The 26,939-nt window shown below is 41.9% G+C and overlaps 1 long non-coding RNA gene across 1 annotated transcript in view; it reads right to left on the bottom strand.

The window, feature by feature from the left end:
• Window positions 1-5,602: 5,602 nt before the first annotated feature.
• Window positions 5,603-26,939, bottom strand: part of LOC130138828 (uncharacterized) — a 48,480-nt gene continuing 27,143 nt past the window's right edge. Inside the window, exon 4 of the long non-coding RNA XR_008817104.1 lies at window positions 5,603-5,652. This is a non-coding gene — a long non-coding RNA (uncharacterized LOC130138828). The remainder of the gene's footprint in view (window positions 5,653-26,939) is intronic.

The following is a 26,939-nucleotide window of genomic DNA, read 5'->3' as shown; positions in this document are numbered from 1 at the left end:
CATATCCCAATGCATGAGAAGGAGTTATGATATGTGTCGGTCTACGATCGCACTAGCACAACAACTTGATGGCTAAGAGAGAGGCAAAGATGGTGATTTCCTTGTCCACCCTTTGCACCAACTACGAACTAGACACTCTAACTTATATTGTTACAGATCTATACTTTCATATGTCGTCACCTATATGATAGATTTGTTTTATTTTATCCATTGTCATCGACAACAACATTTCTCAAGCGATGCTAAGATCTTCCAAGGAGGCATCTAAGAAAGATCAAGCTTCTTAATCTATCCGTAAAAATCTTGATGATTTTTACAAATTAACCGCATTCATGTCAATCTCCTAACAGTCTGCCTAAATGGAAACGATTTTCTCCGCCTATAGCGGGCACAAAAAGAAGACATTTCGGGAACACGTGCGCGACCAATGGCAACTAATGTCTGGAAAAAGGAAACAATGTTGAAAAATGCCAATACACCGAATAGAATAAATAGTAATGTAATCAACTAGGGTTTGAATGCTTTATGACTCAAATTATTGATTATCATCTCTAGCGCTCAATCATTTTGTGTTACAAATTGCTTGATTTGATTTGATTTTTCTACTTCAGCATTGTAAACATCGTGTATAACTATATGATATATGTTATAATCGGGGGCTAATGTATTTGTACAAAGTACAAACACCAATGTCTATTACGTAGGTGGAAGTCCTACACTTGGGGAGAGAGCCACATGATGTGGTTTATGTACATTAAAAACATAGAAAAAGATTATCATCGTTTTGGTTTTTTTTTTTTTCCTTTTGAGCCTATGTCATTCAAAGATTGTGTTGGTGATAAGTAGGGAAATGTGTCAAAAAAGTCCTAAACCTTTTGCATTGGTGCCAATTGAGTTCTAAACCTTTTTTTGGTGCCAATTCAATCATAAATCTTTTTTTAGTGCCAATTCAGTCCTAAACCTTTTGCATTGGTGCCAATTCAGTCATAAACCTTTTTTTGGTGTCAATTCAGTCCTAAACCTTTTGTGTTGGTGCCAATTCAGTCCTTCCGGTTAATTTAGCTCAAAAAAGTTTAGGACTGAATTGGCACCAATACAAAAAGGTTTAGGACTGAATTGACACCAATGCAAAATGTTTATAACTCAATTGGCACCAAAAACAATTTTAGGACTCAATTGGCACCAATACAAAAGGTTTAGGACTGAATTGGCATCAATACAAAAGATTTAGGACTGAATTGGCACCAAAAAAAGGTTTAAGCCTAAATTGGCACAAAAAAAGGGTTTAAGACTAAATTGGCATAAAAAAAAGGTTTAGAACTAAATTGGCACCAATGCAAAAGATTTAAGACTTTTTTTACACTTTTGCCGTGATAAGTACAATGGTAATGACCCATCATACTGATTTTAGTCATGCAAAGCCAAATATAAGGATTACATGTCATGTTGGATTGGAACTTTTCAAGATCACATTAGGATCTCTCATGCATTACTCGAATTGATTACCTTACTATGATAAGGTGATATTTCCCTCAAGTAATCCCTATTACTTCCTCCAACATTCAAGGATATATAACAGTGAACAAAATTCAAGCACATGCAAATATTTAGTGGTACATATAAAGCTGACAGCTATTGGAACTATAAATTGGTGGCTTCATTAATGTTTGCATTTTGGCTTGACACCTCCTATATAGCGCTCTCTCTCTCTCTCTCTCTCTGAACTACACACATTTATCCTACTCCAAAAAGCACCAAAACATTAAACTCACACATATAGAGAGAGTGTGTGTGTGAAGAGTGTGTATAGAGAGAGAAAGAGAGATGGGAAGAGCTCCATGTTGCGAGAAAGTGGGGATGAAGAAGGGGAGATGGACAGCCGAAGAAGATGAAATCTTGACCAACTACATTCAATCCCATGGTGAAGGCTCTTGGAGATCTCTCCCCAAGAATGCAGGTACTGGTATTTGTCGAGATGGTTAAAGGGTCTTTGTTGTTTCCGATTTTTTGCTTGAATAATTTATACACGGTCGATTCATTTGAGAGCTTAAGCTTACAAACTTAGCTGTATTTTGATTCTTTCGTTGTATGGCATTTTGCATAGACCTTGTAAATTAGGTTTATTGAGGTGTGGCAAGAGTTGCAGACTGAGATGGATTAACTACTTGAGGTCTGACTTGAAAGGGGGAACATCACTGATGAAGAAGAAAAGATCATCGTACAATTGCATGGCATTTTGGGCAATAGGTGAGCATTCTCTAACTACCATCTTTCTTCGTTCATTATCGATTCTAAGGGGTTTTGTGGAGTTCATGAGATCAAATCCGGTGATATTGGATGGTGAATTCAACTCTACCATAATTCTGCTGCTTCATTACTTTTTATTGTTAAAGAAGACGTTATGTTGTTGAACTGTTGAAGCTGCATTTTCTGAAAAGGGTGTTGTGGGGGGCGAACATCAATCCCTTTTCGTTAAAAACAAGGTATAGCAACATTAGGTACATGGACGGGATTGCCAATAATGAAGTTAGTTGAGGGGCAAAAGTTAAACATGTGTTTCCATAGTTACTTTTCAAGTCATCTTCAATTGTCATTTTTTTATGGTGATCAGTTCTAAAGTAGGTCGGTTCCCATCCTGGAACTGGGAACCGGACCAAATAGGGTTGGCTCCCAGTCTGTGGAATTGAGAACTGACCCTGTCCACCATGATACTAGACTCGGTTGTCCCGGGAAACGGCGATGTTATTTTTTTTTAATGATTTTTGCTATATATACTTTGTCTATAATTTTTTTTTTATGGTTTTTGTTATAACTTTTTCTCGAATAAAAAACATATACTCTAGATCGGTTCCTCCGATTCGATCCAGTCAATACGGTTTCTCCCCAAGAACCGAAACCGGACCGATTCCCATGAGAATTACCTAGATACGGGCGATCTGATTCTCGGGTTGGACTGAGATCAATGCACACCCTTATCATTTTCCATAAAAAGTGATCTTCTTTTTGTGGGGGGTCCGATAAAATCATGTTTTTGGCTTGTGTCACTCACTCCCTTCAACCATCTTCCTTTTTAGCTTTCAATTTTTATTTTTCTACCTGACATTGCATGTTTCCCTTTTCTCTCTCATCGATTTAATTAAACAATAAGTTCAATGGAAGATTCAATGTTCGTTAATTTAAGTGAGAAGTTTGTCTATTTGAGTACCAATGTTCAATTCAAAATCTGGTTTCGTGTTGAACTCAATTTGGAGTACTCACTTTTATCACTATTATCTTTCCTCTCCATACCAAATGTTTTCTGATTCTTTGGTTTAAATAAACTTTTCATGGCTATTATTTCTACCGTATATTATACGTTCCTTATCTCATTAATTATATTAAACGATAAGTTCAATGGAAGGATTAATTTTCATTTTCTTTGATTGAAAAGTTCGTCTATTTGGATGCCAATGTTCAGTTCAAATTAGATTTCAACTCAAGTTCAATTTGGATTACTCGCTTTCATCACGATTATATAGTACGAACGATAAGTTCAGTGGAAGGATTCAAACTTTGTTTTCTTTTATGAGATTTGTCTCTTTGAGTGCCAATGTTCAATGCAAAATCTGATTTCAAATTTGCCTTCAATTTGGATTATTCGCTTACATGATGATGACTTCTAATTTTTTTCTTATCTTATTTCTTGTCATCAGCAAGAGTTTATTAGTGAGAGTTGAATGTCCGTTGTCATTAAGGATCATTAATTACTTCCATGATGCGTTCTTTTTTTTTTTTTTGTTAATTTCATTAGCTCAAATGAACGCTAAGCTCCTGACAATTGTTTTGTCCATATCATATTTTTTTGTCTCTTTAATATTTTATCTAAAGAATATGTATAATGAAAGAATTCAATGTTCATTTTCTTTGAGAGAGAACATATATGTCTATTTGAGTGTCCACTACAAAAAAACATGTTCTTTGCGATGGATTTTGCGACGAAAAAATCGCAAAAATCCGTCGCAAATCGATTTTGCGACGAATTTAGCGACGGAAAAAATTCCGTCGCTACTAGGTCGTCGCAAATTTTTGCGACGGAAAAAAAAATTCGACGCAAAAAAATTCGTGGCAAAATTCGTCGCAAAATGTATTGGACGGAAATTAGGCACGAACTTGATTCGTCTCTACTTATTCGTCGAAAATTAGCCACGAACTGTAATGGTCGCAAAATTCGTATGTAAATATTCGTCGCAAATTTTACAGCATTTCGGCCATCAAATCTTGTCCATATCAATTGCTACGCATTATTGAACATCATGTAATACATTGAAAACAGTCAAAGGACACGAGAAAACCGTAGATTCCGCTTCAGAAACAGAAAACGAACAAACCAGACACAAAGCCATATAATTGAAAAATGTAACTGAAGGAAAGATGCTAGCCCGCAAAAAATAATGATATATGTCAAGTTGCAAAGCCTGACACGATGATATTTGATATCCAATCTTATAATACATTCAAAACATTCATAGGAGGCAGGACAACCATAGAGATGCTTAGAAAACGAAAAATCGACAAACCAGACACAAGATTGGGCAGCTGTGGTACTCGACAGGACACCAAAAGCAGTCATTTTTGTGGACACCTGATGAAATGTGGATACATAAATAAAGATATTCAATCAGTACAGAATATAAAAGCAGTGCTTATGCATGGATGTGGAACTAGGTATAAAAAAACAAGTAAGAGGGTTAACAAAAAAACGTTTCAGGACGAACATCAATGTTCTTACATATGAGTATGAGTCAACTTTGACATCACTGTAGTTTTTTCACCCTTGTAAACCGTATTTCTGTCACATAGGAAAAATTAGATCCTTGAACCTAGTTGTGAGAAAGTTGTGCACAAAAAGTAATTGTAGGGCAGGAACAAATTGGGTGAAACTGCACTTATGTCATAAAAGAGTGTAAAGCAAGCTTACCCCCGATTTTGGCAATTTCAACTAGAAAGGACCGAGAAAATCATCAGCATCATCATCAATGTCAGCATCATTGTGTCGCTCATCATTGTGCTCATCACCTATTGGATTGGCAGGAGGTACAGGAGGAACCTGACCGCGATTGATGTTGAGGTGTTGCATAACGATTTGCATTTGCTGTTTCAAGTCATTTATTTCTTCGTTCCTCTCTACAATTATATTTTTCAAGTGGTTCACTTCTTGGGTCAATTGCTCGTCATGTCGTGTCCTCCTTCGACCAGTCGCATTGGATGATGAAGTTCCAGCTTGATTCGGCATGAACATCCTTGAGAAGGATCCCATCCCAAATATTTTTCCCTTTTTCACCCCACCCATTGCCTCCACCCATAATGCCATACTGTCAGCTGATGGCTCAGACGCACTTGCAGAACCATCACTACCACTAGCATTGCCCATTAAAAGTTCATCATATTTTTCCTACATTAACAATATAGATGAAAATAAAATAACTTCATATATATCTCTACCATAAATATTAAAAGCATTCACGGTTTTCATTCTAGTTTCCATAAAGCCCAAAGTATAACCTTACATACCTTAATAGCTTTTGCTCGATCGCCAATCCATGTCTTATCTTTCTTTTGAAATGTGCGTTCAAATGTAGCTGCAAATGTCGGTTCTGTCCCCAATTCTTGTGCCTACAAAATGTAAACATGAGTAATTGAATTAAATTAACTTATAACTTATTTAACAGACTTACCAGTCGTTTGCGATGCTCCCCAATGTTGATACAGTCCACAGCATATGTGGCAGACCCTTCACTAGAACTAGAAGATCAATTCTTTTTATTCTGTTCACTGATTTGCTGACTCTTCTCAGTTTCCCAAATTCTGTTAATTTCCTCCCAATTGTCAGTTGTAATGAAAGCCGGCTTCACTCTCTTGCTCTTCGCTCTATTCATCACATTTCGTATGTGATCACTGACTTTCTTCTGAAAAATTCTTCTCACTTCATTCTCGAGCTGGTCATCCCACCTGAACTTCCGCTGCAATCAATACAAGCAAAACTGAAAGTTATTATGATGGTCACATATCCATTACCATGCACCAGACAATTCGGCGATAGACTTTGTTAAGTTCATCTCGGGGAAAATATTCTTTCCCCTTTAGTACCGAAAACTAAAGAGCTGATATGGTCCCTTTACATCATTCTTGACCATCAATATACTACACCGAACTTAGTTGGTAAGAAAATAGAATATTTAAAACTTACCTTGAACTCATTCTATCACAAATCTTTCACCTCTTGTGGAACACTTATGTAATTAACATACTCCCCCATCCAATAGTTTTTGATTATTTTATTCAGTTCCCTCACAACAAACGTAGCATCCGTGAATCTGCAAACATACGGATATTGTGCAACATCGACAATTCAGTTGACATCCATATCGAAAGCCATAAATATTACATATACTAAAAAACAAAATTGAAGTACTTACGAATCTCCAAATGGGCATATAAGGATTTGGTTATCTTCTTGACCTTCGTTTCCGTCATTATGCGAATGTTGCGCTGAATAATAAGGTGGAACGGAAGGAGAGGGAGCCAAAGGTGATTGAACTGGAGGAGATTGAGTTGGCATGTGGCCAAGTCCCATAACATGTTCTTGAGCATTGGAGGAAGGACCAACGTGTCCATATTGTCTATCAGCATATCATGGTTGCGGGTTAGATGAAAGGACAGGAGACGAGGAAAGGGCGGGGGACGAGGACGTTGAAGAGGTTGGTCTTCTATGCACGTGACCTCCACGTTTAAACTGACAAGTAGGAAGGTTAGACAAATATGTAAAAAAATATGAACACGCATTACGGAGACATAATAACGTACATGACGAAGCTTACCATTTTGATAGGCTGTAGAAAATGTTCCCTCTTAATTAGCCAATGCCGAGTGTTTATGACGTGCAATTTCCTACGAACAAATATACTATGAATCGCACTCATTTTGATATCAAACATCAATATATGAGCACGATATGCCATGCCAAGCCGACATTAGCCATAATTAACCACACGATCCACTTTCAAACCACACGATAATTCATCAAGTACAAGAACAATTTCAGCCACATGATCTTCGTTCTCGGCCACACGATCATCAATCAAAGTGGCTGGCCACAGGCATTATAAGCCTTTAATTTTTTTGGGCAACTAAAAAAATTTAAATTTCACTCAAAGTGGGTGGCCACAGTTATTCTAAGCCATTATGTAAAGTTTTGATATTTTGTGGCTTTTATTATTTTTAAATTTTTTGGGCATCTAAAAAAATGTAAATTTCACTAAAAGTAGGTGGCCACATGTATTATAAGCCATTCTGTGAAGTTTTCAAATTTTTGATTTTTTATATTTTTTTTGGGCACCTAAAAAAATTTAAATTTCACTCAAAGTGGCTGGCCACAAGTATTTTAAGCCATTCTGTGAAGTTTTGTAATAAAATAAATTTTATTATTTTTGCAATTTTTTGGGCACCTAAAAAAATTTAAATGTCACTAAAAGTGGGTGGCCACGGGTATTCTAAGCTATTCTGTAAAGTTTTGAAATATTTTTTTTTTGTAATTTTTACTTTTTGTTGCCACGTAAAAAAATTTAAATTTCACTCAAAATGGGTGGCCACATGTATTCTAAGCCATTCTGTGAAGTTTTGAAATTTTTTATTTTATTATTATTTTTACATTTTTCGTGCACCTAAAAAGTTTACAATTTCTCTCAAAATGGTTGGCCACAAGTATTTTAAGCCATTTTATAATATTTTGAAAATTTTAAATTTTTTATTATTATTCTTTTTTCGGGCACCTAAAAAAAATTAAATTTCACTCAAAGTGGGTGGCTACAGTTATTTTTTGCCATTTTGTGATATTTTGAAATTTTGGTTTTTTTAATTTTAAAAAAACATTCACCAAATTTAATATTTTCCCAAAATATGACTTTTTTAAATTTTCACGAAATTTTTCGAAATTTTTCTAGAATTGTTCAATTTTAATGCATTTTCTGAATAAACGCTTAATCAATCACCCGATGATCATTAAACGGTTAATCGGCGATATAATGAACAAATTAACAAGTCGAACATCAATCAAAACCACATGCAATCCTCAAATCGACTCCTAACTTAGCCAACCAATCAGACACTAAACAATCCCTAAACAATTCCGATTAATACTCATTATAATAGGTAACATTTAGAGAGTTGCTTACTTGGTTCAAGGCCAAGAAAACCCAACAATAATTAGATTTTGCGACGGTTAATAGTGGCGGGGGCGGCAGGGCGGCGGCGGCGGCTGGGTGACGGCGATGGCGGTGGCGAGGGGGCGGCGGCGAGCCGGGTGGCGGCGAAGGTTGGGCGGCTGGGCAAGGCCGGGCGGCGGCGGGCCGGACAAGAAGCCGAGCCGGGCGGCGACGGCCTCGGGGACGGTGAGTTGGGCGGCAACGGCTAGACGGCGGCTAGGCCGGGCGGCAGCGAGCTGGGCGGCGATGGCGGCCGGGCAGCGATGACGAGCTCGGCGAGGCTGGGCGGCCGCTGGCCTGCGACGATCGGGCGGCGGCTTGCGGGGGGGACCGAGCTGGGCCGGGGCGGGCCGGGCGGGACGGCGAGCCTGGGCTGGGCCGGACGGCGGGCCGGACGGGACGGCTAGCTCGGCCAGGTTGGGCCGTTGCTATCGGCAGCAACGGTTGGGCGCTAACGAGGAGCTCGGCGAGAGCCGGGCGGCCGCCGGGCGGCGACGGGGAGCCTGGCGAGGCTGGGCGGGCTGGCGGCGATCATGGGCCGGCCGGGGCGCGACAGGCGAGCTCGGCGAGGCTGGTCGATGACGGCTTCAGGCGGCTGCGAGGCGGGCCGACGAGGTGCTCGGGCGAGCGAGGAGGCGACGAGCGGCGATCCCACCCGCGGGCAGACGACGACGGGGACATCGGCGACGGCGACGGGGGCGACGGCAACGGGGGCTACGGCGAAGGAGCAAAGAGACGAAGAAGACGGCGAGCTCGGCTAGGCTGGGCCGTTGCTAGGCAGCGACGGTTGGGCGGTGACGGGGAGCTCGGCGAGGCTGGGCGGCTGCTGGGTGGCGACGGGGAGCTCGGCGAGGCTTGGCGGCTGCTGGACGGCGACAGTTAGGCGGCGGCTGGGCGGCGACGGCGAGCTCGTCGAGGCTGCTCGACGACGTCTTCAGGCGGCTGCGAGGCGGGCCGACGAGGTGCGCAGGCGAGCGAGGAGGCGGCGAGCGGCGACCCTACGCGGGGGCAGACGACGACTGGGATGGCGGCGACGGCGACGTGGGCGACGGTGATGGCAGCTGCGGCGACGGAGCAAAGAGACAAAGAAGACGGCGGCGACGGCGACGGTAGTGCACTCGACGAAGAAGGCGAAGAAGACGAAGAAGAAGAAGAAGAATAGTAAGAGGCGAAAAACAACAAAAAATGTCAGAGAGGAAAAGCTGACCGAGACACGTGCGCGTGCAGGCGGGAGAGAGAGATTGCGACGGACGATTTCGTCCGTCGCAAATTTGGGAGGGAATTTTTTTTTCCGTCCCAAATTTGCGACGGACCACTCTCGTTCGTCGCAAATTTGCGACGGATGTTTCGTCCGTCGCAAATTTGCAACGGACGCAAATTTCCGGGGAGTCCGTCGTAAATTTGTGACGGACGAGTCATCCGTCGCAAATTTGCCACGGATGCAAATTTCCGGTGAGTCCGTCGCAAATTTGCGAGGGAATTTTTTTCCGTCCCAACTTTGCGACGGACATGGCGATGGACAAAACAGTCCGTCGCAAATTTGCGAGGGAATTTTTTTCGGTCCCAAATTTGCGACGGACATGTTTTGGTCCGTTGCAAATTTGCGACCGACATTTTTATCCGTCGTAAATTTGGGAGGGAATTTTTCCCGTCGCAAATTTGCGACGGACTTTTTTTGTCCGTCGCAAATTTGCGACGGACTTTTTTTATCCGTCGCAAATTTGGGAGGGAATTTTTTTTTCCCGTTCCAAATTTGCGATGAACTTGTTTTTGTCCGTCCTAAATTTGCGACGGACATGTTTTGGTCCGTCGCAAATTTGCGACTGAATTTGTTGTGTCTGTCGCAAATTTGCGACGGACATTATGTATGCCAGCGCAAATTTGCGACCGCATTTTTTTGTCCAACGCAAATTTGCGACGGAAAATAATTCCGTCAGTCACAAATTTGCGACGGACATTATGGTCGTCCGTCGCAAATTTGCGATGGACATAAAAAAGTTCGTCGCAAATTTGCGACGTATTTTTTTCCATCCACAATTTTGTGACAGACAATATTTTTCCGTCGCAAATTTCGATGGATTTATTTCGGATTCCAAAAATAAAGGACATTTTCGAATCCATCGCAAATTTTGCGACGGATTTGAACAATTGCCGTGAATTTGCAAATTCGTCAATAATTATTCGATGAACAGTAACCACGAATAAGTTGTTGTCGTAAAATGAGCAACGAATTTAGCGACGATCCAAATCTATTGGAAAATATAATATCTCAAATGTCATCGCATGAATAATATTTGACTTGTCGTCATTTAGCGGCAAATTTTCTGACGATTAATTAAATTAAGAAGAATAAGCGACAACAACAGTAATAACAACAACAATAATGTTAATAACAATATCAATAATAACAGGAACAATAATAATAATTATGACAACCAAAATAACACTTATCGCAATAATAATTACACATCATTAGTATTTTGTCACAAAAATTTTAATCTTCGTCTTCGTCTTCGTCTGCATCTTCATCTTCGTCTTCGTCTTCCAATTCGTCTTCGTCTTGCTCTTCGTCTTCATCATCTGTCTCAAAATTAGATTCTGAACAGTCTTGTACATTTAATTCCCAAATTTCTGTTGGATCCACATCTATCATAGCTCCACATGGATCTCGTAAAGTTGGAATGTTATATTCCTCAGTTTCAACCGTGTTAGAAACTTCCTCTTGTTGATAGGCTCTGTCCTTCCAGTGTTCCTCGATTTTTCTCCGTGCTTTGATTTTACATACAGCCCACCAATCAGCTTTATCACGTTTCAAACTAGGATATGATGCATAACATACTTGAATTGCTTGTTGTGTCAAGACAAATGGTTCATATTTCATATATATTTTCTTGTGATTTATTTCAACCAAATTAAACTTCGTATGCACCTTCATTCCTTTGACGGGATCGAACCACTTGCACTTAAATAACACAACCCGCATCATTAATGGTCCAAGGTACTCTATCTCTATGATTTCATCCAACAAGCCATAAAAATCATCTTTTGAACTACCACCATTGGATGACCGAACAGACACACCACTATTCATTGTGGCTTTTTCCATTCCATATTCTTGAGTGTGAAAATTATATCCATTTATGAAATATGCTGGCCAACTCCGCACTCTTAACTGTGGACCCCATGACAGATAATATAGCAATCCTTGCTCTCCAAGTTCATCATGATTATTGTGAACCTAAGGTTACACACGCAAAATCAATAATATATATTTCAATAAATGATGTATAAAATTTTAATAAGACAAGTGAACGGTCCATAGGCAACTTACATATGTTTTGAACCATGATGCAAATTGTTCGTCGCACATACGGTCAAACTCATTTTGTGGTAGTCCATACATTGAAGTTTGAAAAATCATAGTAATAAATACCATTTATATATTAGCAAATATTTGACACACAATACATATATTTGCAAATTTACACTTACTCGAAGTATGGCTCGACTTCTTGGCAGTTCAGTAAAATATATGTATGGGCTGCATGCAATTCTTCGCCTGTTAGGTAACGAGACTGACATGCGCCGCTTAGTCGACCCAGATAATTGAAAATAGAGAATGGGCGGCGACTAGGATCAATGGGACCCTCATAATTTCTGTCTGCTCTCCACCTCTTGCACTGCACGTGCAGCTCAAAATAGTATGATGTAAATGTTGTCACTTCTTCCACAATATATGCATTATAAATTGAAGCTTCAACACGTGCCTTATTCTTCACTTTTTTCTTCAAATGATATAAGAATCTAGTTGCAATAGAAAGAAGTTTATCAGAACATAATATATAATAAAGTAATTTGAACTTTATTTAAGAAAAAAAAAATTTACCTCTCAAATAGATACATCCATCGAAATTGGACGGGACCTATAACTTTGGCCTCATAAGGCAAGTGAACTAAGAGATGCTCTATCGAATCAAAAAACGATGGAGGAAATATCCTTTCGAAGTTGCAAAGAATAATTGGAATATCTCTCTCTAGTTTCTCCATGTGTGATGCTTTTAACACTGTCGAGCAAATATCATGCAGGAAATTACTTAACTCTGTAATAGAGCCCCATACAAAGTTCGGTAGAACTTCCTTGAAAGTTATTGGAATTAGTCTTTCCATCAATATGTGACAATCATGATTCTTCAAACCTGTCAACTTGCATTCATTCAAATCAACACATCTTCCGAGGTTCGAAGCATATCCATCAGGAAACCGCACAGATTTCAACCATTGACAAACAACTCGCCTCTGCTCCTTATCCAATGTATAAACTGCTTTTGATTTTGGTCCCCTGCTGCTTGCATCCACATCTAGTGTTGGTCGATCACAAATATCTCTCATATTTTTTCTTGCGTTCAAGTTGTCTTTTGTTTTTCCGGTGACATCCATCACAGTATTTATGACATTGTCGAAAACATTTTTTTCTATGTGCATGACGTTAAGATTATGATGAATAAGATGGGCCTTCCAATACGGTAGATCCCAAAATATACTGCGTTTTATCCACTTATGTCTACTTTCGTACGCAAAAGTCGTACCGTAAGCGTTCTGAACAACAGTTGGAAAGTCCTACATCCGCTCCCAAATTTGATCACCGGTCAACCTCAATGGTGGACGTATTCTTTCAGTCCTATTCTTGATGAAATCTTTTTTATTCCTTCTGAAGGTATGATTTATCGGTAAAAATTATCTGTGACAGTCAAAATAGCTAGGCTTCTTTCCATGTTTTAATCTAAATGACTTTGATCTCTCCAAACATATCGGACATCCTAAGATCCCAGCTGTACTCCATCCAGATAATATTCTGTAAGCTGGAAAGTCATTTATCGTCTAAAGAAGAGCAGCCTTCATTACAAATGTTTGATCGGTAGAAACATCATATGTAAGGACACCTTCCTCCTATAGTCGTTGTAACTCTTCAATCAATGGTTGCATATAAACATCTATTACCTTTTTCGGATTTTGCGGGCCAGGCACGATCAATGTCAAAAACATATAAGGTGTCTTCATGCACATACCAGGCGGAAGATTGTATGGCGTTAAGATACTGGCCAACATGAATAACTTTTTCCTGATTTCCCAAATGGGGCAAATCCATCAGAGCAGAGACCTAACCTGATGTTTCGAGGCTCTATTGCAAACTCAGGGTACGGTCTATCAAAATGCTTCCATGTCTCTGCATCTGAAGGATGACACATTAGATCCTCTTCTGTTTCATGATTTGCGTGCCAAGTCATGTGTTCAGTTGTGGCTTGAAATGCATAAAGCCTTTGCAATCTGGGGATTAAGGGCAGATAAAACATTTGCTTGCATGGTCTACGCTTCTGATTACGACCCTGCCTCCTGTTAATCTTGTACCTAGGTTGGCTATAGAATTTGCAAGATTTTGCATTTTCATCATCTCTCCAATATAACATACAACCCCTACTACATACATCAATCCTTACAACCGGAAGACCTAAGTTATCCACTAGCTTTTTCATATCGTAACAATCACTTGCCATGCTGTTATCATGAGGCATTGTTTCCCGCATTACTTCAACAAAAGAGTTGAAGCAATCTTGCGACACATTATGCTCTGCCTTGATATTTAACAGTCTTGCTGTTACAGATAACTTAGTGTGGTTGTCACAACCTGGCCATAAAGGTTCATCTGCTGCTTTCAACACTTCCCATAATTGATTATATGAAAAAGCTCCATTACACACATTCTCATCAAAACCCGTTACTCCCATGTCTTTCAATTGTGATGCATGACTAGTACCCACTTGTTCATGTGTAGGAGTAAAACTAGTACTTGCATGGTTCGAATCTGAAACAAAATTCTGACCAGCTGCATCAATCACCATCCTCTCGTATGGGTTCAATTGGTCATAATAGCTACATTCTTCCCCTCCTAAAAATTGGTCATTTCTTCGATATCCTTCATCAGATATAAATGGTTCACCATGGCAAGTCCAATTATAATAATTCGGAGTAAACCCAAATCTACAAAGATGTTCTCTAACTGTATCACACACATGAAATTTACCATTACTGCACTTTCTACACGGACACCTTAACTTATTTCCATCCATGAACTCATATTTACTACCAGCAAAGTCTAAAAATAGTTCTAACCCAGTCCGAAACTCATCGGTCAATCCATGACGTCCAGGTAAGTTCTTATTATACATCCAAGCCCTGTTTCTTTGCATTGTGTCGATATTAAAATAAAAAAATATCGTAAAATATTTAAAATATCACATCTACCGTTGTTAATTAAAAAAAACTTTATGAAAATTAAAATTTTGTTTTTCACGTAACAATTACTACGAAATTTTTAAAAATGCAAAAATTACCATGTATAGAAGACTTACCCAGATATTTGACTGAAATCTTGGTAGTAGAAAGTGGTCAATTTGAAGAGAATTGTAAAGTTCACTTGGATTGCGAGACCTTCAATTGGACACGTACCTAAATAAAAGCAAAATCACTTAACATTCATTTTTTAAAATTTTTTTATTTTTTTCGAATTTTTTTTAAAAAAAAGTCTTATAATTTTCTCCGGTCGCCGGTTTGGCGACCAGCGACCGGCGGACGCCGGCGAGGCCGCTCGGCCTCGCCATGGCAGCCGGCCCGGCTGATTTGGGCTAGGCCGAGCGGGGTTGCCGTCGCCCAGCTGGGCGACGGCGAGGTCTACCGGCGGCCCCGGCGAGGCCGCTCGGCCTCGCCCAGATTTGGGGGAGGTCGACCCGCAGCCATGGCCACCCCGCGCGGCCTCGCCGGCCATGGGTCGACGCCGGTCGGCCTCGCCCAGATCTGGGGGAGGCCGCCACTGCGGTGAGGTCGACCGGCACCTCGCCCTTTCGTCCGTCGCAAATTTGCTTTGCGATGGACAAAGACCGTCCGTCGCAAATTGGTGGCCCGTCGCCAGTCGGCGACCAATTTACAACAAAAACAGAAAATAATGTCAATAAAAAAAAAAATTTCGCATCTGACGATGAATCAGAAGGACAGGACCATATTAGTTGCATGTTTAAACAGACTTAATTAGCTACGATACTTACCTGTGGAAAAGCTTCACCGAGATTGATTTCTGTGCGCACGGATTATTGAGAGAAATGATAGAAGGAGAAGGTGAGAAAAAAGCGGGCGACCTGACGAATCACTACTGAAAGAGAGAGAGAGAAATTGATGGGTGGGGTGGGGTGCATATTACAAAATTAATTTTCCGGTACAAATTTGCGACGAATCCAATTTTGTCGCAAAATCGGTCGCAATTTGCGACGGATAAAATATTCGTTGCGACGGAAAATCAATCCGTCGAAAAATTCGTCACAAATTTGCGACGGAAAATTAGTCGTCGCAAATTAGCGGCGAAACTGGCGACGACCAACTTTCCGTCGAAAATTTGCGACGAATTTTGCGACGGAAAAAAAATTCTGTCGCAAATTTGCGACGGAATTTTTTCGTCGCAAAGTTTTTCGCAAATTTGCGACGAAAATAATCCGTCGCAAATTTCCGTCGCAAAAAACATGTTTTTTTGTAGTGGTCAACGTTCAATGCAAAGTCTAATTTCATATCGATATCGATTTGGTCTACTCACTTTTTATGTTGATTGTGGCTACTTTTTTCCATATCTCATGTTTTTCTTATTTTATTAGTTCAGTTGAAAAATTAAATGTTTGTGTTTTTGAGTAAATAAATTGTGTCTATTTGAATTCCAAAGTTCAATTCAATTTTTGATGTATCACTAATATATGAATAACTTTCAAAAGTATAATAAAACAATAAGTTCATATAAAATTTGATTGATTCCAACTAGGAATAACAAATTCTAATAATTTATTACTAGGAATATGAAAATTACACAAGGAAAAATATAAGGACTCTGGGCCGCATCGGGCTATTTTGGGCTATGGACAATGTCCAATGGTCATTGAGTGTGAAACCCGGCCTGGCCTGAAATTTATAGTAGAATAAAGCCCGAAAACCTAGCCCGGGCCTTTGGGCTAAGAGATTTTGGGCCGGGCTGGGCTTCAAAATTTATATTTTCACCCCTAATACTGATTGTTTTACTGTTGCATTTGGGAAGTGTGATTAAGTCAGTGTTCCACTATCAGCTGATCAAAAAACCTCATCCCACATAATTATATACTTTAAAGTTTAGTTCTGACATATATATTTGTGAACTGATGGTTTAGAAACTCTTTGGTAGAAGGAAGTTCAAGGTTTGTGGGCTACATCTTATTAGAATGCAAGATAGCTTCAAGTGATGGAATGCAACTTTTTCAACGGCAACTTTTAGCTTTCTTAACTCATAATTTGTGATGACCTTCGTGTGTAGCTAATCAAGCGTAAAGTTGTTTAGCAGCAGGATTTGGGCTTCACACTTTGAAGATTGAATAATTCTGGATAGAGAATTATGGAGTGATTGATTTCTGTGCTCTATCTCACGGCAAAAAAATTGTCTAATTAAATTGATGTTAAGCTAGTCTTGATATGACAGTTCTTTTGAGTTTTGATTATTGACAGGAGCTAAATTCCTGCATCGGATTCATGTTCTGTTTTGCATCAAATGTGATCAGTGTGTTTATAATATCTAAAAGAGAGTGTGTTCACAAACTTGTGTCTGTGGTGCATTGATGTGAGCAGGTAATTCATCAAGTGACATTCTGTTGACTGATGTATGGTGGGGTTAGATTGGTATTTGTTAAGTAGAATATGCTAAGAACTGGAAGTGCTAAAGATACGCCACATAAGGAAGATTTTGCGAATTTGATAAAGTATTGCTAGAGGAAGGAAGGATCATATACTTTGAGAGAGTTCAGTAAATGGAATCATCCAAGCAATTGAGCTCATTTTGGACAGAAAATTTCCTATGTGAATAGAGTGACTGTAAGAGTTGTAATTTCCTTAGATTTTATGCATGTTGAGGTGATTTCATTGAAAACAGATCTAATCCTTCTCCAATCTGGATCAGACCAGGTGTGGAGCGTATGTCAAAGTGTTTTGCAGTTTGGCAAATTGGTTTGAAATTTTCGTACTTCCATCTTGTATTTCCAAAAATTTCAGTTGATAGCAAGGAAGAGTGGAATGAGGGGAAGTTACTGGTTATGAATTCGTCGACTATGTCTCCCCTTGCTTGAATGGCCAACTATATCCAATCTTTCAAAATCGACAATATAAAGGAGGACAAGAAATTATTAAATTAGCTCGTTTTTTTAAAGGTCAAGAAGGATAGTTTTTCCAGAAAAGCCACCATTTGTGTTTTGTTTATTGCATGAGATACACTAGCTATTAAATATTCCAAATATATAATTTGTGGATCTGATGGAAGTGCAATGTACTCTATGTTTTGTCGTTTGTTTGGAAAAAGCCATAAAAATCCCCAAACTTTGCACACTATGGCATGGCTTTATCTCTTTTAATAAAAAAACCACATCTTGTGATTGGAAAGAAATACATTTTCTACATGAGAATTACATTTCAGACTGTCCATGATATACCCAGGCGAAATATTGTTTATGGTTCAAAATTAACCCCCGTTGATCGAAATACGATCCATAATTGAATTGCGGAGACATTAACCGTATTAGGAAAGTCCAAATTGGACTTATGCAAACAGGATCGTGAGTGATGCAAAAAGGGTTATAAATTTGCCACAAGCTTCCTTTTCTTCTTGAAGACGAAGTCTTTGTTTACGTTGGAAAAGGGCCCATAATTTTTCGCATGAAAGTATTCTATTGTGGAGTTTGGTCTTGTGTGCATAGTGAGTGTGCTTAATATGCGTGAAAACTTACCACACATACAAAGGACATTGAGAGCCGTCATCCAAGAGAGATGAGCGTGTGAGAAGACTCCTTACAGTTGATTCTTATTGATTCAGATTTAATTTAAGATAAAAAAAATAACTATGAGTGAGTGTGATTGAACGTTGTCATCTCTCTACTTGTGGAGTAGGCATGTCGATGAACCATGAAAATCTGCCACTTTCAGGTTTTGTTCCTCTAATTTATATCTTATTTGAAACATTTCGTTTGTTCATGCTTCCGCATTAGTTGTCACAGACTGGTATCAAGTCTAAGGTTGTTGTTGATTGATTGTTCATGGATTTGGTTTGTCTACGATTATCGCTACGGTTTCTACAAAATTTGAGTCAGATAAATTGACTGGTAGAAGTAATTTTAATTTGTGGGACACTAAGATGCGAATTGTTGAAGACATTAGGTTTTGGATTTAGTGTTTGAGGAAAATAATGAATTTCTCCAAATTATGAAAGCGGAAGAAAAATATTGTATTTTTAAAAAGGCTAGAAGTATTATTTTGCTAAATTCAGGGGACAATATGTTGTTGAAGTGACAGATAGTATCATAGGGTGTTTACATATGTAAAGTGCTGATGCTGTTTAGCATGCTGAACGCAAAACGATGAGTACCCTAGTAGTTGCGCACTTTAAGCTTCCACCCTACCTTGGACGACAGTCAGAGGATGAGAGGGAATATATTTCTCTCGGGCCTATGTTAGTGCAGTTGGTGTAATTATGTATGCTACGGTTTGTACTAGGCAAGACATTTCGCATATTGTTAGTGTTTGAGCAGGTATATGAGTAATTTTCTAAAAGAAACATTTGAAAGCTATAGAATGCATTATGAGTGATGGGTTTTTGTGAATAAATGGGCCGCCCATGATGGGCTAACCTAGCCCATTAACCTTGAAAGAGCCCATGAAAGAAAATAACCGCAAATGACAGTTATTTTGTGGGAACAAAAGTGAGAATAAGAAAAACTGACGTGAATTCTGCAAGTAGATTTGGTTCATTATCAGAAACTCACTCTCACTTGAAACCAAAAAAAAAAGCAACTTTACACGACAATCGAAGGAACGCTCTCTCTTGAGAGGCTGCAATAGGTGCATTTAATTTGTGGCAAAGAGGTATGTTCGTTATAAACTTCGTTCAATCGGTGATTCAAGTATAGAATGGGCACGTTTTCCGCATTTTGCATTATGTTTAGGAATCTGTTTCCTACATTGGTATCAGAGCATGCGTTCTTGTTTCCTGATTGTTTAACGTGTTTATAAAATGGAATGTTGGCCCGAATTCGTGAAACGGCGCCAACGAACGCTCGGGTATGAAAAACCGACACTTGGCCGTACTGTTCGAGGTCGTTTCTCGATTTTCGTGAGTCAAATTTTATTTTTAAAAGTGTAGGATCGTAGTGCTCGTTGAGACGAGAAAATCGACGGGTGGCACGCCTCTGGGGGAGGCCGGACGTGCCTCCACGCGCCGCCGCAAGCGGTGGCTTCGCCGGCACGTGCGTCGCACATGCGTAGCGGTTGCCGTGCACACATGCGACGCACGTGCCATGCGTGCGCGTGTGGGCGTGGCTGACGTCACGCTAACGTCAGCCACGCCGGTTATTTTTTTTAGGCTGAAAGGCCCAGCCCAGCTCGGCTCAGCCCGGCAGGCCGACCCGACCTGGATGTTCCGATCCGACCCGTTGACCATTTGACTCGACCCATTAACTGGTCATCCGTTGATCGGCGTTGACCATCGTTGATCGTTGACCAGCATTGACCATCGAAAAAAAAAAATTTGCTGATCATGTGCTTTCAGGATATTGTGTAATCCTGTTTGGTTATGCATTTGTTGCAGGAACAATGTCGCCCCGTGTGATGCGCACACCTATTATCCCATGATCAGCTGAACAAAAGGCAAGACTTGCTGTAACATCCTGAATTCGACCCACTTTCGTGATCAATGAAATAGATGTGTATTTCTCATTTCATTTTAGTAAGTCTCGCCCGGAACGGATCCTTCTCGGAATACTGACCAATAGGGAATGGCTAACTAGGAAAATGGTACGTAGACCCAAGAACTCGACCGCGAATCGAGTCCGATTCCGAGAAACGACGAAGAAATATTTTGTGCCAATGAAGGCCGATCCAAGGAGGGTGACGGATTTGGTTTAACCAACGACGAACGATCGGGACACAGGTGATTGTTTAACCAACGACGAACGATCGGGACACGGGTGATTCCGCACGACCGAGAGTTCGTGTGGCAAACAATCCCGATCTTATTCCGAACGATAGCAACCCCCGGAACTAGTGATAATCCTCGCGTTCTCTTGGAAGTCGAGACCGTCACGACTCGAGTAATCCTAAGTCGATACGCGTAACCCCTAAACAGCCGCCCGTTAGTGAGAGACGCTAAAATCGCATTTGAGCGAAATTGATCATGGAATTGAGTCCGGACTTGAGTGTCGAAATTCACGGACGTACGGGACTATTTTTGCAAGGACAACGTCGTTTTAGTGTGGCCAATTATATTTGGGATCGGTATAGTCGAAAAATGAAATTTCGGACCGGAATCGGAAAATTACCGAATTGCACCTAAGCCCTAAGTGTTAATTCCGAATTTTAGAGGTTTAATTTATTTTATTCAGCCCCTAATTGTGCCGAAAATATTGGACATTGGTGCCTCCATCACTCTTTCTCAATTCACTACGTGCCCTTAGATATTTTGTGTAAGAACGAATTGTGGCCCTTGGATCTAGCTTGCCCAGCAAGACCAATTGTGAGCCCTTGGATTGCACTTGATTGGTATGTTGACTTTGGTCTCACTCCTCTCTCTCTCCTCCTCCTCTTTCCCCGCCGAGCAGCCCCACGTTGCTGCTTCTGTTTTGCCTGCTGACTTCTTCCACCAACTACACCAGCCATCATCACTCCCCCATGCTTCAACTGACTCCCCACGTTGCTGCTGCTGCCATGCCTCTATTCTGCTGACTTCCGTCTTTGCCTTGCTGACTTCCTCTCCATCACGTTGCTGCTCTGCCGATTGCTTCTGCCTTGCTGACCACTGACTCCATCTACTTCTGCATTGCTCGTTGCTTCTGCTTCTGTTCTGCTGCTGACTTTCCAATGCTGCCTACACCTCTGCTGCTGCTGCTGTTGCTGACTCCACCCACTCCTCCCCATGATGGATTTTTTTTGCTCCTTCGTGGCTTCTGCCTCACGCTGATGACTTCCTACTGACTCCATGCTATTGCTGCTGCTTCTACTTCATTTTCTGCTGCTGCTTCGCTCCTACTTGCTTCTTCATTTTGGTTTCTGCTGCTTCTCGCCCTCCATTCCAGCCCGACCAGCACCGCCGTTCAGCCCCCATCTCCACCCGACTCCGCCGTGAGCCTTCGCTCGCCGCCGCTGGTCCGCCGTCGTCCCACCACTGTTCAGCCCGTTTCTCTCCTTGTCCGGCCCACATTTGAAGCCTTAAACCTAGTGAGTGGAAACCCTAACCCTTAATTAGGCTTATGTGCATTTTAGACAAGTTTTAGGGGTTATTAGGGTATTTTAGGGGTTAATTAGTTTGGGCTGATTAGGGCTGATATTGTGGCTGTTTTGGTGGTTTAGTGTGATGATTTAAATGTGGTTTGGTGGCCTAGAATGGGCTGAGCATTGGTTGATTTCCGGTAGGGTTGCTGCTGCGTCGCTGGACTTTGCTATTTTCTCTGTGACTGTTGTGGGCCGAATTTATGAAAGTGTTCTTCATGAAAGTTGTTCATAACATCTTGAAGTTTGACATATATTAAATCTGGAATTTTTGGAGATCATTTAGTGCCATTCGTCAGTCCATTTTTGGACCGAATTGAGTCTGCCCTTTACTGTTCACCCGACCTTCTGGTCTTTCCGATTTTCTATAAATTTTTCCAGACCTCTTTTCAACAAACTTTCTTCACAAAAATTGTTCAGAACATTCGTTTCTATGACTGATAAAAATTTCAAGGCTTTTCAAAGTGATTTGGGTACTGGATGAGATGCATTTTAATGGTCAGGCGGCCGACCGGACGGATTGATTTTCGTCTGACTTCAAGTGACAAAAAGAGGTGTTTACAGTTGGAACTGGGTTTTGAGTTCTGCACCTAATATGTTTATCAAGATGTTTTATCCAACATATCCAAATTTTATAATTTTTGGAGTTGAGTTACTATTTATTTAAAAAGGGATTCCAGAACTGTGCGCTGGCTCAGAATTGCTCCGAATCTGTGTATTCGGTTTTCCCTTGTTCTTAGTGGCTGATCATTGTGGTCTTGATTCGGGCTATTATATGAGTTGAGCATATTGTGGCATTAATTGAGTGTGGAAATTGTGGATGCCGAGCGTGGACGTTATGGCCATGAATGTGTATATCGAGCATTGACATAACATGTGCATTATGTGAGTGTGGACGAATGGCATGAGCATGTGATCACCTAAATCGCCCTGAGGCGTCGTTTATGCGGGGTTCATATAATAATTGGTGGATTATGCTCATGTGATCACATAAATCCTGAGGCGTCGTTTACGCGGGGTAATGAACCCGTCCTGAGGCGTTTAACGCGGGATAATACCCGGATTACCAGAAGATGGCCAACCTGAGGCGTCCCACACGCTGGTTGTGTCATGAGCATGATGCGTGTAATGCGGGCCGGAGATCGATCGAAAAGTGATAAACCTTATGCGTGTTACGCGGGTCGGACCTGATGCGTTTAACGCGGATCGGTGAATAAATGGAAAGTTGGCACGTGTGCATGTGTGCAAGTGTGCATTGAATTGTGCAAGCATAAGCATGACATTGGCAAGTGTACGAAGAGTGCATAAACGAGTGCAAACATGTGTATGGCATGTGACAGTGGCCAATTGACATGTGTATGTGCATTGCTGGGCATAGTATTATTATTATTATGTGCCTAACCTGTAGGGTCACTATATGTCGGATTTGGGCCGAGGGCCTAAGTCAAGTGATTACTCAGTTGTATGTTTAGTTGATACTTGTCCGGGATGTGCATGTTAGCCTAGTTTCGGTTTAGGGGGCCTACTCGCTGAGATTTATTCTCACTATTGTTTAAACCCCACTTTTCAAACCCCCGACCCTGAAGGTGGTAGATGCGCCGCTTCGTTTTGGGCTCCCGTATCGCATAGAGCGAGCGGTGACCAAGCACCCCGTAGGGAATGGGGAGTCGTATATTAGGTATTTCAATATAGTTTGGGTCGACGAGGGCGGGCCGCATTTCTGGGCCCATCCTTATCTAGCTTGGTGTTTCCAGGACCAGTTCGGCACCCATGGACCTCTTAGGACCTTCGACGTCCCGTTCGACATATTAGGCCAGCCGAATCCGCAGGCCGCCGATGGAGAGGTCGTGAGTCCCGTTGCCACGTCCGAGGAAGATTCCGGCGCCCGGCCAGTCATTATCGAGATGGATATCTAGTCCCAAGGAGAGAAGCCGATGTACTAGGAGTCCGACGTCGAGCCGGAGCCCATAGAGCAGGAGCTAGAGCCGGAGGATGATTCCGGGGAGGAGTCAGTGAACGCCGAGTCTTAGCCGGATTCGATGGATTCTGAGTACGAGTCAGCTGACGATTCGTCTGAGTCCTCAGGATCCGACTCGGACTGGTTGCCCTAGGGTTTAGTCTTGATTATGGTTAGGTTGGGCCGACACTTTTTGGATAGGTGCCCTTCTTAGGTTTAGTACCCTGACCCCCGAGCCACATACCCCTTTTTGATGTTAGTGGCTGTTGACCCATTTTGGTTTATATGGTGTAGTTCTTTTGCAATGGATATTGTAAATCCCTGTTAATAATGCAAGTATGTATTTATGATGGTTGTTGTTCGATGGCTATCCTCGGTCACGTGTTTTATTGTTCAGGCGATATGTTGCTTCCGCTTGTGCATTGTTCTCTGTTTGGGTTTTGGGTCAGCGACGCATCCTGGGACGTCACACTGAAAGACCTCGGAAGGATGATCGCGAGCTCGTAAGGTTCGGGGCGTGACATCCCCCGTTGATTTGGTATCAGAGCAAGGTCAGCTCGATCCAAGTTGGTCGAAGTCTGGAGCGATAAGGAGCGATGACCATGGGTAGCCAAATAGGGTGACTTGTGTGCTACATGTACCTCCAGACTGTTTGGTTTCTTGCGTGATTGAGTGATTGTTGAAATGACTTGTAAAGTGCAAGTGCTGCAGGACCTGAGGTAAGTACACATATCTCCTTGGCTGAGGCCTTGTGCTACTTGTGTTTGACTGCCTGCTGAGTGATTGATTGTTGTAATTCTGTGCCTAGGGCTTTAAAACTGGTGTAGTTTGGCCTAGGTCTCTAATTCCTGAGTGGAATTATAGCGGGTAGTTGAGTAGTGAGGAAAACCCATAAGGATGAGCAGAGGAAGGGGAAGTCAAGGGCAATCGAGCACTAGGGGCCGAGGAACAGGAGACCCGAGGATTGATGGAGTCATTCAGGCAATGTAGGAGATCGAAAATGTGGTGGAAAGGCAGGCTCAAGAAAGGACTGCCACCATTGCCCAAGCTGCTGAGGCCGCAGCTGTTGCTGCTGTTAATGGGAACCAGGCCAATCAAGGGCAGGCCCCAGTGGTTGCAAATAGGCTGATGCACCAACTGGTAGAGCAGTTTCTAAAGTTAAAGCCGCCAAAGTTTGACGGAAAGGGTAACCCTGAGGCCGCGCCACGTTGGGTGGAAGAGCTGGAGAAGGCCTTTGAGGTACTGGGGTGCACCGAGGCTGAGAAGGTGACCTTAGCGGTATATCAGTTGCAGGATAATGCTAATGATTGGTGGAAGGCTACCAGGGGAAGAGTGTTCCCTGAGGGTGTCGCCCAGACTTGGGCTGTGTTTTCTGAGAACTTTTATGGAAAATTCTTCTCTGAGAGTGCTAGGGAAAGGAAACTAGCAGAGTTTATGAGACTCCGCCAAGGCCAGATGACTGTGGATCAGTATGAGGCAGAGTTTGCTAGGCTATCTAAGTTTGCGCCAAGGATGGTAGAACATCCTGAGGACAAGGCGCGAAGGATTCGGGATGGACTAAAAGCCGACATTCGCACTCAGTTGATACCGGTGAATTTGAGAACTTATGAGGACCTATATGAGAGGGCTCAGGCTATTGAACGAGATCAGGTGGACAGGGCAACCGCTTCTGGATCGCGGTTCGCCCCGGTTAAGGACAACCGCCGCTTTGGGAAGAAGCCGATGACGGGAAATAGGCGATTTGTCCCTCCCGTAAGGAAGAACATCGGGAAGCCGAACTACCAGCAGAACAGGTTTGGGGCTTGTTTTAAGTGCGGGAGCACGGACCATCAGATCAGACATTGCCCTCAGCTGGGTCCAACAGGACCACCAATGCGAGCTCAGCCGCCTCGGATCGGGAATCAGGCTGGGAATCCCCCGCCGGCTATTCAGGGTAGACCGCTAGCGCAAGGAAGGGTGTATGCGATGGCGCGAAGGGAGGTGGAGGACATGCCAGGCGTGGTCACAGGTACGGTCTCTCTCTGTGGTCATGCTGCGTATGCCTTGTTTGATCCGGGGGCTACCCACTCGTTTATATCATAGCAATTTGTTAGATTGATTGAAATTGAACCGCTTATGCTTGAGGTTATGCTTTGTGTGACAACCCCATTGAATGATAAGGTATTAGTCTCGCTAAGATGTTCTAATTGTAAGATAGTGATTGGAGGTAGAGAAGAAAGGATAAATTTGGCAGTTTTGGCCATGTTCGACTTTGATGTGATTATTGGAATGGATTGGTTAGTTAAGCAAAGGGCTATAATGGACTGCAGTAGCAGGGTGATCCAATTCAATCCGATTGGACGTCCTAAATTTGAGTTTCAGGGAAACCGAGGAGGAATCTCGATCCCTTGGATTTCTTCGCTTGAGGTGACCAAGATGTTAGACGAGGGTTGTGAAGGGTATTTGGTGAATGTGGTTGATCCGACAGTTGTGGAACCGAAATTGGAAGAGATACCCGTGGTGTGCAATTTTCCCGAAGTCTTTCCCCAAGAATTGCCGGGTTTGCCACCAGAAAGAGAAGTGGAATTTGTAATCGAGTTGCCCCAGGGACTGAGCCAATCTCGAAGGCACCGTACTGGATGTACCTGTCGGAACTTAAGGAGTTAAAAGTCCAGATGCAGGAGTTGTTGGACAAGGGATTTATCCGCCCAAGTGTGTCTCCATGGGGAGCGCCGGTGCTGTTTGTGAGGAAGAAGGATGGAACGTTGAGATTGTGTATCGACTACCGGCAGTTGAATCAGATGACCATCAAGAATAAGTACCCACTGCCGAGGATTGACGACTTGTTCGATCAGTTGCAAGGAGCCTCAGTATTTTCTAAGATCGATCTACGGATGGGGTATCATCAGTTGAGAATTCGGAAGGAGGATATTCCTAAGACGGCCTTTAGGACGAGGTACGGGCATTATGAGTTCACAATGATGCCTTTCGGATTAACCAATGCCCCAGCTGCCTTTATGGACTTAATGAATCAGGTATTTAAGGAGTTTTTGGACCGGTTTGTGATAGTTTTTATCGATGATATTTTGGTATACTCAAAGAGCCCGGAAGAGCATGAGAAACATCTGGCAAAAGTACTACGGACCTTAAGAGAACACGCACTCTACGCCAAGTTCAGTAAGTGCGAGTTCTGGCTCAACTGAGTGGCGTTTCTTGGACACATAATTTCCGGAGATGGAATCTCCGTAGACCACTCTAAGATTGAGGCAGTGACTAAGTGGCCAGGCCAACGTCAGTAATAGAGATCCGGAGTTTCTTAAGCCTGGCAGGATATTATCGGCGTTTTGTAGAAGGATTCTCATCAATAGCTACGCCGATGACGCGATTGCTTAAGAAGGAAA

The sequence above is a fragment of the Syzygium oleosum genome, unplaced genomic scaffold (assembly GCF_021117445.2).
Source record: "Syzygium oleosum isolate NSW1041296 unplaced genomic scaffold, Sole_v2.1 Sole_v2.08, whole genome shotgun sequence".
Lineage (NCBI taxonomy): Eukaryota > Viridiplantae > Streptophyta > Magnoliopsida > Myrtales > Myrtaceae > Syzygium > Syzygium oleosum.
Note: the sequence above shows the minus strand (reverse complement) of the source record. Positions and strands in the feature narration are given on the sequence as shown.